Source organism: Saccopteryx leptura, chromosome X (assembly GCF_036850995.1).
Source record: "Saccopteryx leptura isolate mSacLep1 chromosome X, mSacLep1_pri_phased_curated, whole genome shotgun sequence".
Classification (NCBI taxonomy): Eukaryota; Metazoa; Chordata; class Mammalia; order Chiroptera; family Emballonuridae; genus Saccopteryx; species Saccopteryx leptura.
In genome coordinates, this window is record NC_089516.1 from 22,327,298 (window position 1) to 22,339,656 (window position 12,359).

Below are 12,359 nucleotides of genomic sequence, written 5' to 3' on the forward strand. Positions count from 1 at the left end.
ACCTTGTTAGCTTGCAAGTGCAGTAAAATTTCTGACCCCTCATAATATTTTACCCTCTTATAACCCAGAAACCCATGTTGGGTTAAATTGGTATCATTTTTTAGCTTATGTTATATAGGCCTGATTATCACAATAAATCAATTACTTGTAATAATAACTATATTAAGAAAAATAACATGAGTTGATATTTATTGAGCACTTACTACGTCTGAGATACCATGGTACAATATATACATATATGCATTGTTATTTTAAATAATCTCAACAACACATAAAGTAGGGTTTTCTTCTTCAGTTTATATATGAGGAAACTTACTGTCACAGAGTTAGTCAATGATGGAGTTGGGATTTAAACCCAGCTGTTCTGCCTTCAGAGCCCATACTCTTAAGTCTGTAGTTTCATATATAGGCCAAGTTCATATAAGAGTAAGAACAAGGCCTGACCTGTGGTGGCACAGTGGATAAAGTCTCCACCTGGAATGCTGAGGTCACTAGTTCAAAACCCTGGGCTTGCCTGATCAGGGCACATATGGGAGTTGATGCTTCTTGCTCCTCCCCTCTTCTCTTACTCTCTCTTTCTCTCTCTCTCTCTCTCTCTCTCTCTCTCTCTCTCTCTTTCTCCTCCCTCTCTAAAAAATTAATCAATGATAATAAAAAAGAGAGTGAGGACAGGAACTACATCTTAATTACCTAGTGTGGTAAACTGGTTAAAATCACTACAAGCAAGTTGCAAAGAAACTATTGTCAAAGCCATTTGTATTCTCCCAAAGGACACTGCTTCTAAGAAATCTTATGGCACAGAAGTAGTGATCTCTAATAGCTTCTTCTCATTACATCCTGTAGTCTTTTCATCAAAGTGATAGTTGCTCCACCAGTTGAACTTTGACACTGTAAGTTCTTCCTGGCCCTGGTCAGTTGCTTAGTGGATAGAGTGTCAGCCAGCACATGGATGTCCTAGGTTCTATCCCTGATCAGTTCACACATGAGAAGCAACATCTGCTTCTCTTTTCCTCCCTCTCCCCTTTCTTTTCCTCTTCCCTTCCCACATCCAGTGATTCAATTGGTTTGAGCATCACCTCAGGCACTGAGGATAGCTCAGTTGATTCAAACATCAGCCCAAAATGGGGGTTGCTGGGTGGATCCTGGTCTGGGAAGATGTGGTAGTCTGTCTCACTATCTCCCCTCTTCTCACTTAAAAAAATTCTCCCTATTTCTAGGGTACACCTAGAAACATTAGACTAAAGAGGCAATATCTGCAACCAAAGAATCTCTAAGCAGAGCAAGATCTTGATATTTAGCTCTCCTCCTTTTTAGTACCCGATATTTTACTATCACCAGGATTTAAGAACATGCTTTTCTCTGAAAAGGGAAAAAATCAAATGTTTTAGATGTAATTCCTCTGTGTATCAGTTTAGCTTCTTTTCAAGAAGAAACCCAAAGAAAATATAAAGTAAGGAAAAATGGTATTTGCTTGTTTGGTTGGTTGTTATATGCCCACAACTAGTTGATGTTAGATATATTTCATTATTTATTATATGGAAATTTATCAAAGTAAGTTAAAATATTTCTCTGTGCTAGAAGAATTAACCAAATTAAAATACTTTTTTAGTAGTCGAGGAAGGACTTCTTATTAGGGTTTCACATGCTTCAGGTAAAAACAGCTAAGACAAAATCTACTCCCAAGTCTATTTTGTGTGTATGAATTAAATGTTCTGATATAAGTGTGGCTGCATATACAGCAACTCCCCTAAATCACAGACATGCTGGGGGACAAAAGCAACTTTTTCGTATAAAACAGAATATAGAATAAGGGATGTCCAGGTGGTAGCAGAATTCTCCTCCCACCCCTCCCCAGGCTTTGAGGCTTTCTGCCTTCAGTTAGTTCAGAGAAACCAGGTTGTTGAGTCTACATGACTCATATAACTCACATGACTACATGACAAATCACAGAAACAAGACTTACTTTCAAGATGCACCTTGGCTTTATAGCAAGCAACTGGTAAGAGTAATTGCACTGTGAAAACCAGCTAAAATAGAGTGTTATTTGTTTCCTCCCCATCTAAAGGAACCTATTCCAAATAGCTAACAAGACAGACTATACTCATAATAAAATAAAATAAAATAGAAGTTTTACTTCCTCCTTTCTAATTTGGGTACCTTTTATTTCTTCATCTTTTCTGATTGCTTTGACTAGAACCAGTATTATATTGAATAAGAGTGGTAAAAGCAGGCATCCTTGTCTTGTACCTGATGTTAGGAGAAACACTTTTAGCTTTTGCCATTGAGTATGATGTTGGCTGTGGGTTTGTCATATATGGCCTTTATTATATTGAGGAATGATCTCCCTGTTCCCATTTTGCTGAGAGTTTTGATAATAATGGGTATTTGACTTTATCATATGCTTTTTCTGCATCTAGTGATCTGACAAAACTGTCTTATTAGCAGATGACATGATATTGTACATAGAAAACCTTAAAGACTCTACCCAAAAACTACTAGATTTAATAAATGAATTCAGCAAAGTAGCAGGATACAGAATTAATATCCAGAAGTCTTTGGCATTCTTATACTAATAAAGAACAATCAGAAAAAGAAATTATGAAAACAACCCCATTTACTGTTACAACAATAACAACAAAATAAGATACCTGGAAATAAATTTTACCAAGGAAGTAAAAGACCTATACTCAGAAAATTACAAGACATTGAAGAAAGAAATTGAGGAAGGTAAAAATATGTGGAAGAATATACTGTATTCATGGGTTGTAAAAGCCAACATGATTAAAATGTCCATACTACCCATGCAATCTACAGATTCAACAGAATGCTTATTAAAATATCAATGACATATTTCACATATCTAAAACAAATATACCAAAAATTTATGTGAAACCAAAAAAATATATATCCCGTATAATCTCAACAATCTTGAGAAAGAAGAACAAAGTTGGCGGGTATCACAATACCTGATGTCAAACTATCTTACAAGGCCAATTGTAATCAAAACAGCTTGATACTGACATAAGAACAAGCATACAGATCAATGGAACAGAACAGAGACGATTGGATAGGTACATGCAAAATGAAACTAGACTACCAACTTACACCATATACAAGAATAAGCTCAAAAATAGAAAAAGAAACTAAATGTAAGTCACAAAACTTACATGTAAAATGTAAGTCATGAAACCTATTTTCTTCTTACGTGAAATGTAAGAAGAAAACAGCCAGTAAAAGCTCAGGTATCTCTGGCAGCAATATATTTTCTGATATATCGCTTTGGACAAGGGAAGCAAAGGGAAAAAATAAACAAATGGGACTACATCAAAATTCAAAGCTTGGCCCTGGCCAGTTGGCTCAGTGGTAGAGCGTCAGCCTAGTGTGCAAGTAGTCCCAGGTTCGGTTCCCGGCCAGGGCACACAGGAGAAGCGCCCATCTGTTTCTCCACCCCTCCCCCTCTCCTTCCTCTCTGTCTCTCTCTTCCCCTCCTGCAGCCAAGGCTCCATTGGAGCAAAGTTGGCCCGGGTACTGAGGATGGCTCCATGGCCTCTGCCTCAGGTGCTAGAATGGCTCTGGTTGCAATAGAGCAATGCCCCAGATGGGCAGAGCATCGCCGCCTGGTGGGCATGCCGGGTGGATCCCGGCCGGGCGCATGCGGGAGTGTGTCTGACTGCCTCCCCATTTCCAACTTCAGAAAAATTTTTTAAAAATTCAAAGCTTTGCACAGCAAAGAAAAGCAGTCAACTAAATGAAGAGGAAATCCACTAAAAAAGAGAAGATATTTTCCAATGACATATCTGATAAGGGGTTAATTTCCAAATATATAAACAGCTTATAAAACTCGACATGAAGAAGACAAACAATCCAATCAAAATATAGGCAAAGGGCCGGAATAGACATTTCTCCAAAAAGGACATAAACATGGCCAATAGACAAATGAAAAAAACACAGAACATCACTAATCATCAGAGGGATGAAAGTTAAAGCCACAATGAGATAACCTTATACCTGTCAGAAATGGCTTTCATCAATAAATCAACAAATAGGTGCTGGCAAGGATGTGGAGAAAGGGAACCCTCGTGCACTGTTGGTAAGAATGCAGATTGGTGTAACCACTGTGAAAATCAGCATGGAGTTATCTCAAAAAGTTAAAAATGGAACTGCCTTTTGATCCAATGATTCTGTGTCTGGGAATATATCCTAAGAATCCCGAACACTAATTTGAAAGAATATATGCACCCCTATGTTCATTGCAGCATTATTTATAATAGCGAAGATCTGGGAACAGCCCATCAGTAAATGAGTGGATAAAAAAGCTATGGTACATTTGTACAATGGAATACTACGTGGCTGAAAAATGCAACAGCAAGGGTGGACCTGGAGATTATTATGCTAAGTGAAATAATCCAGTCAGAGAAAGATAAGTAAACTATGATCTCACTTATATGTGGAACTCAGTGATCAAATTGAACTACGAATAGAAACAGAGACATGGATACATGAAAAAAAACTGACAGCTGTCAGAGGGAAGTAGGGCTGGGGACTATATCAAAAAAGGTGAAAGTACAAAGAGAAAATGATAAGTATGTATGTATGTATGTATGTATGTATGTATGTATCACATAAACATAGACAACAGTGTGGTGATAGTCAGAGGGAAAAGGAGTGGGGTAGGTAGAGGAAGGCAAAAAGGGGAAATGAGGACAAAAGAAACTTTGTTTTAGGTGATGAGCACAAAGTAATGTACAGATGATGTTTTATGGAGTTGCCCACCTGAAACCTGTACTCTAATAAATTCAATTTAAAAAAGAAGAAGGAAGAATATTTAATGAAATGTCAAAATAAAATAAAATAAAATAAAATAAAAGGAGTGATGCAGTATCTAGACATAAACAACACGAGGAGAAAAAGAATTATGTTTTCTTTTCTTAATTAAGAAATTAAATTTAATGGGGTGATATTGATCAATAAGAGTACATAGGTTTCAGGTAAACATCTCTATAGTGTTTGAACTGCTGATTGCATTGTGTGCCTATTACCCAAAGTCAAATCATTTTCCCTCATCAAATATATGTCCCTCTTTACTCCCTTCTCCTACACCCCACTTCCTCTAGTAAGCATTTCACTTTTATCTATGTCCAAGAGTCTCAATTTTATATCCCACGTGTGAAATTATGTAGTTCTTAGCTTTTTCTGATTTACTTATTCATTTAGTATAATGTTCTCAAGATCTATCCATGTTGTCATAAATGACAACATATTATAATTTCTTATGTCTGAGTAGTATTCTATTATTTTTATTTTCATCTTTTATGTTATATAATACAGAGTATACTTACTGGAAAGTACACAAAACAAGATGCAGTGCTCAATGATTTATCATAGAATAAATATGAATGTAACCACAACCTAGTCAAAGAAATGGAATATTGCTGGACCCCAGAAGTCACCCTCATTCTTTCTCCCTATGCTTATCATTCTTTCCTCCAAAGCTAATTATTATTCTGACTTTAATTACTTCCTTGTATGTTGTTATGGTTTTTCAGTCTATTTATAATTTTTTAAACATTGGAGCATAGTTTTGAAAAGTTTGTGAAATTATACAGTATATATTTTATCTGTAAGAATCATCCACATTGGGGTTGTGTGGCTGTGCTTTATTTATTTCCAAGGAGTTGAATTGCTGGATGCTCAACTTTTGTGGATAATGCCAGAATGTTTTCCATAGTGCTTGTAATTTTATACCCAATGGCATATCAGGGTTCCAGCTTCTGCACAACCTTCTCTTCTTTTGGTGTTTTAAGTCTTTTCCATTTTAGCCACCCTGGTGTGTGACTAGTGATATTATATTATATTATATTCTCATTGCTTTCTCTTAATGATTAATGAGGCTTGACCACTTCTATATGTTTATTGGCCATTTTGTGAAATACCCATTTAATCATCTTACTCATTTTTCTATTGGGTTGCCTTTCTTTTTCATAATGATTTAAAATATTTTTTAAACTATATCCAAGATATGAACTTTTGTCACTCGTATGTGTTGGAAATACCTTCTGTCACTATTTGTTTGCCTTTCTACACTTTTACTGCTCTGCGGGAAGCCAGTCACCATGAAAGAAGTCTAAATACCCCAGACTTCCATGTTGTGAGAGAGTCTAAACTGACCACATAGAAAAGCTACATGGAGAGATATTTGGCTAGCCTGAGCATCCCAGCCAACGATGTGTGAATGAAGATGCCCTCTTGGATATTCCAGCTTTGGCAGATATGATGCAGAGAATAAGGAATACAGCCAGAATTGAGACCTCAGACATAGGACCCAAATTGAGATATGGCAGAAATCGTTATTTACTCAAAACATCCAACTAAAATCCCAGTCACTGAGGAACAAAAACTATATTTATCCCTGATGATCCCTGCCCCAATTCCTTCCTAGTCTATATAATTTCAAGCCTAATGTTGTCTGATGTTACTACGTTTGAGGTGGATTGTTATACAATGATACATCCTTGGAACAGAAGACTAGATGGGGATAGGTGTGGAACCAGGCTTTGAGGGACTGGAATAAGTACAGAAGAGGGGTTCTGGAAAAGAAAAACTCATGAGCCAAGTTGGTGAAAGAAGACCTGGGGCTTTGTGTGTCCATGAAGTGACCATACAAACAAGGTGAAAAGATTGTTTTGCAATAAATATGACAAGATGTCTTTCATCTTTTACTGGTTAGACAGAAAAAAACAAAGACTTTTTAGCATAAATCACATTAAAATGAAGCTATGATAGTTGTTTTCATCTGAATAAACTGAAGTCAAAATTCCTGGAATGGACTCAGGGCCCTGATTGAGGCCACCTTTAAAAAGAAAAAGAAAAGAGAGAGAGAGATAAGAGAGATAATGACCTCTTAGATATTTATCTGAAAATGTTTAGTATATACTAAAACAAAAAAATTATTTCTTTAAGAAATTCTGAATTTAGTGTTTATTTATTATCAGCAGTTAATAGTGACAGTTCTCTGGACATAAATTTTGCCTACCAGTTCTAGAATATTTATCAAGTTTATTTATAAAAATATATTAAACTTAGCTAGTAAGAAGCATCAAACGGTGAAAGATTTTGAAACCACAGAAAAGGTGTTTAGGTATAACTTTGTAAGGAATTGAGAACTTCTAGTTTGTTCATGGCATTACAAGTATATATTAAAAATGAAACTCCCATGTACTTTCAGGGAGAGAAGGAAGGAAAAAGAAACAGATGAGTTTCTGGAGTGTATAACTGAGTAGAAAAATGCATTGGTGAAGTTGGCACCAACAAGACCAAAAGCTAGCAGAAAAGGACAATGATGATAGGACAGAGCTGTCATTTCATTGTTTCTTCCCTTTTATTTCTCCACCTTGAAAATTGCTTTTGAAGCTGTAAATGGAATGAGGTGGTGATTGGAAGAAAAGTCTATAACTGCATGCCCCAACTGTGAATAATAGCACAAAAAATTGTGAAGAACAAACTAGACACTACATATTGACTTTTGTTGTCCACATCTTGATGATAGCTTTTCTCATAATGCTGGCCTTTTAACCTATAGCAAATAAAAACTTTCTAAACCAAGAAGACTATATCTTTATTTTTAGTAATAAATAACTTCAAGTATCTTTAGAGGAAAGGAGAACATACTGGAGTTCAATAATAAAATGTTTATTGCAGTACTGAATGTGAAAATGCCTCAGCAGTAGTTTTTAAAAATGCATGATGAGAATACATGGCCCTTAGATGCAGTGACAATAAATAAATAAATAAAGCCCATAAAATGGAAAGTTAGTAAGACTCTCTAGTTCTTATATGTATTTTCTTCTCTGAAATCGTCAGTCTTTTCATTTGAGCAAATTAGACACCTAGATACTGATGTGGAAAAAATAAACATATCTTTTCTATTTCTTGTCTTTTGTTAATTCTTTACTGTGATAAACATAAATTTTGTGCATAAATGATAGATTTTGAGCTGGTAATCTTGGCAATTTTTTTGTAAGAAATCAGGAACTTCTGATATCTTACTATTTTCTCTTAATGTAAAAAATTATTATATGTGAAAATGCACAAAATTTTTGATGTCATTGCTAATATGAGATAATCTATATAATTTTTTTGGAAACCCATGATTGATGACATTAGAATAATAGTGTTGATGTCAATGATGTTGATAATAAAGTGTTACCAGGTCCACATACATCTGCAGGTTAAACACCACATATTACTAGATGTTAAGTAGAAAGAAAACTTGTCATTTTTTTTATTGAAAAAGGAAAACTTAGATTTTTCTCTGGCCATGGACTTTTAACATAAGCTATTATCTCTATAATAGCCTGTCAACCCCTATTTATTGAAATCCACTGTGTGTAGAATTCATTTCTTGATGTTTAGGAGAATTACAAAAAAATAGTACTGAAGTCTGCACAGGGGAATTTATTTTCTAATGGATAAGAGAACCAACAATTCATGCACCTAATACGTATGTGAAAGCTTATGTTTGTGCATGCCTCATTGTAAATTTCTTGCCCGCACATCCACTCTTTGAATGATTTAGTAAGGGGATGATAAACTATGGCCCAAGGGCCAAATTTAGTCAGTGGCCTGTTTTTAATTTTTTTTTCTTCTTTTTCAAGTGAGAGGAGAGGAGATAGAGAGCCCAACTCCTGCATGTGCCCCTACCAGGATCCACCCAGCAACCCCCATCTGGGGCCCATGCTCTGCCCATCTGGGGCCATGTTCACAACCGGGCTATTTTTAGCACCTGAGGTAGAAGTTTCACAGAGCCATCTTCAGTGCCTAGTGTTGATGCGCTTGAACCCATTGAGCAATGGCTGCAAGAGGGGAAGAGAGGGGAGTAGGGAGGGAGAAGCAAATGATCGCTTCCTGTGTGCCCTGACCAGGAATCAAACCTGGGACATCCAGACGCCGGGCGACACTCTACCACTGAGCCAATCAACTGGGGCCAGTGGCCTGTTTTTGTATGTCCCTTGAACTATAAATGTTCTTTACCATGTTTAAAGGTTGTAAAAAAATGGAAATAGAGAATATGCGACACAGACAGTATGTGTTCAACAAAGCCTAAAATATATATTTTCTGGCCCTTTACAGAAAATAATTATTGACCCTTGACTTAGAGTAACATTTGCAACTATAGAGTGTTGCTAAATTAAAGAGACCAGAATCATAGGCAGATTAAGGTCAGTTGAGGCCCCAGAAGCAGAAGAAAATAGTGGGCCCCTTACATTAGAAAAAAGTGTAAAGTTGGGTTTTTTTCAGGGCCCTTCAGATGTCAGAGCTCAGGGAGTATGCCCAGCAGTTTGCCTGCCATTACATCTGCCTCTGACCAGAATTGTCTGGGTTTAGTGTAAGTTGAGTGCAGAATGATCTTTAAATACTCTGGAGAAAGCTCAAATAAAGATACCTCCCATTTGTATTGCACTGGCCTTCAAAACCCTTCCTTTATGGAAAAATATACTCTGAAGCCATACTTATTACTAAAGGAAGTTTCATGTGTTGATGCCTCTACATAGGTGTGTAAACCTCTGTCATCTCTGATAATACAGACTAGTCAAGTAAGGTAACTAGGTCTCTGATTTCTCTTCCCTATTTCCAAACTAGTTTTTAACATTTCCAGCATTCTGTTTACAAAATGTGCCTGTAAGGACCTTAGAGTTCTTACTCAGAAAAAAACCACCTTCTATACTCGATTCTGTAGCTAATTATGACATCACTATTGATTGAAGTTGTCATGGGATATGACAGAAAAGCCTGTTTTTCCCAACATTTCTTTGGCTGGGGTACCAGAAAGTTGCTTTTTGAGTCAAAGCTGCAACTGAAATTTGCAGTGTGTGACTCAGACGTTCAGTTTATGTTTTTTCCAACTTTGCCAGGAAGTGTCATTTTATTTCTGCTCCAAAAGCATTCTTTATGGGAGTTTCTACTGGAACTTTTTAAAAAATTCTCTGCATCTCACTACCACCCTATTTCCCAGCAACTCTCAGATCTCCTATACAGTATAAACTTGTCCTCTGGTTTATCGTGGAGGGGGGGGTGTTCATGCATGCCCATGAAGAATGTTCCATTCCCAGTCATTGAATGCAATTTTAGGGGATGCCAATCTTAACTACTGGAATAGTTACCTGGAAGTTACCATTTTGTGCATGCACTCGTGCTTGACTCTTGAAACAATGATTAAAATTTATGTTCTTTGATTTTTCTTCAAGTCTAGTTGACCAAGTAATCAAATATGTGCATGAACTACATATTGTACACATCTTTAAACTCTCCATACCTGAATTTCCTCATATGTTAAATGGGGACAATAATAGAACCAAACTCATAGGTGCTTTGGGAGAATTAAATGACATATTTCACGTAGCTGTTTAGCTCATTGCATGGCACAGAGTTAGCACTCAATGAAAGTTAATACCATTATTGTCATCATCATTATCCCTTTACTCTGACAGGGCATTCCTTATTTGTTTAGTTATCTCACAGATATTTGGTGCTGACCATTTACCAGGCACTGTCTTAAACACTGAATTACCAAAGACACTCACTGAGTCTTCACTGAAAATATAACATGTTTGTATTGAAACACAGATCTGATCAGATGACTGATAGAAGCCTGAGTCACGTTTTTGGAGGACAGACCCAGGTCAGTGAGCTGATTTATGTCTAAGTGATTGTTTTTTTTTTTTTTTACCTGTGAAAGCGAACGCATGAGCTGGCTGCAATTGCTTACATTGATGCATTAATAACCTCTGCCCAGTCTGGCTGCTTATTCCACTGTCTTATCAATACACCATTTTTGTTCTACTTTGTAGTCTGTGTGTACCATCCTCTCTCTATGGCTACAGAAGCAGCACACCAACCTGCCACAGGTAGGAGGGGAAGGGTAAGTAATCCAGACATTTGGGGCATGGTCACCTCACTCACTGACACCAGAAACGGCCTTAGGTATTCCTCAGTGTTCCAGAGAACTACTGATTCTGACTTACAAGTTAATAGATTCTGACTAAGAAATCACTGAATAAGCACCTACTATCAGTTTCCCTTGGCATAGCCCCCTCCAAAAAATAGAACCGTACATGTTGCTGGTTGCAGTGGAATTCTTTGGTAAATCCTGTGGCTTCTGCTGGAGGCTATAATTGTATGAGTGCCTCAGATTCTCAAATAAAGCATAAGGCAGGCAATTGAGGAGATCCTGGACATCTATCTTCTTATAGATGTGGTAGCCTCCTTAGGAGAACCTGCACACTGCTTCCTTATGACCTTGATTATAGTTGAAATTGCTGAATTAAATTCTTTGTTTGGTGAAAATTCTGGCAGCCACACAAAAATCTGAGAAGGTGACGCCAACCCAAAGATACCCAGGGGTCTTTTTTCTGAGTTGGAAGCAAGAGACAGACAGAGGAACTTCAGGGAGAAGTGAGCACCTCTTCTGACTCTTGGTTGCAAGGGATGTCCTGACTCCTGCAGTTCTTCCAGTCGGTGGCACCTCCATATTTGTACCTCCAATCCTTATTTTGACTTCAGCTACTTCCACATGTTATCTGTGACTTGTAACTTAAATAAAGAGTTTTGCCTAAACTCTTCTCCAGTCTTTCTTTCTTTCTTTTTTAATTCCCACAATGACTGAATTCTTTATTTTACAAAACAGGTTATAAATTCTAAAATGAAATTTTTATTTTTAAATAAATATGTTATTAAAAGAAAAAATTATCCCTTCATCGAGTGTTTGGCCACCTCCTCCCCTGACCAGTTACTCTAGTCTTCACATCCATGGGGATACCTGCAGTTCAAACCCTAATCCCCTCTAGGACCACTAGGTAGAATTTGGTTGGCAAGCTTTGTGTTTCTTCATGGTCACAGTAACAAGGATGAGTCAATCATGGAAGTCTTGAGTGTTGGACAGAGAAGCTTTAAGCTTGTGTCTCCTAGAAAGATACTAGGAGGGTGAGACATAGTTTAAAGAAGTAAAAGGTAACAAATTCAGGAGCAGAGAAGAACAGCTTCCTTTTTAGAAGGATAACCACTCTTTGAAGATGACTTGGTGGATTGGAGACTGTCAACCTTGAGAAGTATGTACTGGAGATAACAAGGTCACATGAGGCAAAGAGCCTGGATCCTTGATTGCGCACTCAAGGTAGGTCATCTCCTTCCAGGAGCACTTAGATTGAGCAGAGATACACTAGCTCTACAAAAAAATCCTGGCCCTGGCCGGTTGGCTCAGCGGTTGAGCGTCGGCCTGGCGTGCGGGGGACCCGGGTTCGATTCCCGGCCAGGGCACATAGGAGAAGCGCCCATTTGCTTCTCCACCCCCCCTCCTTCCTCTC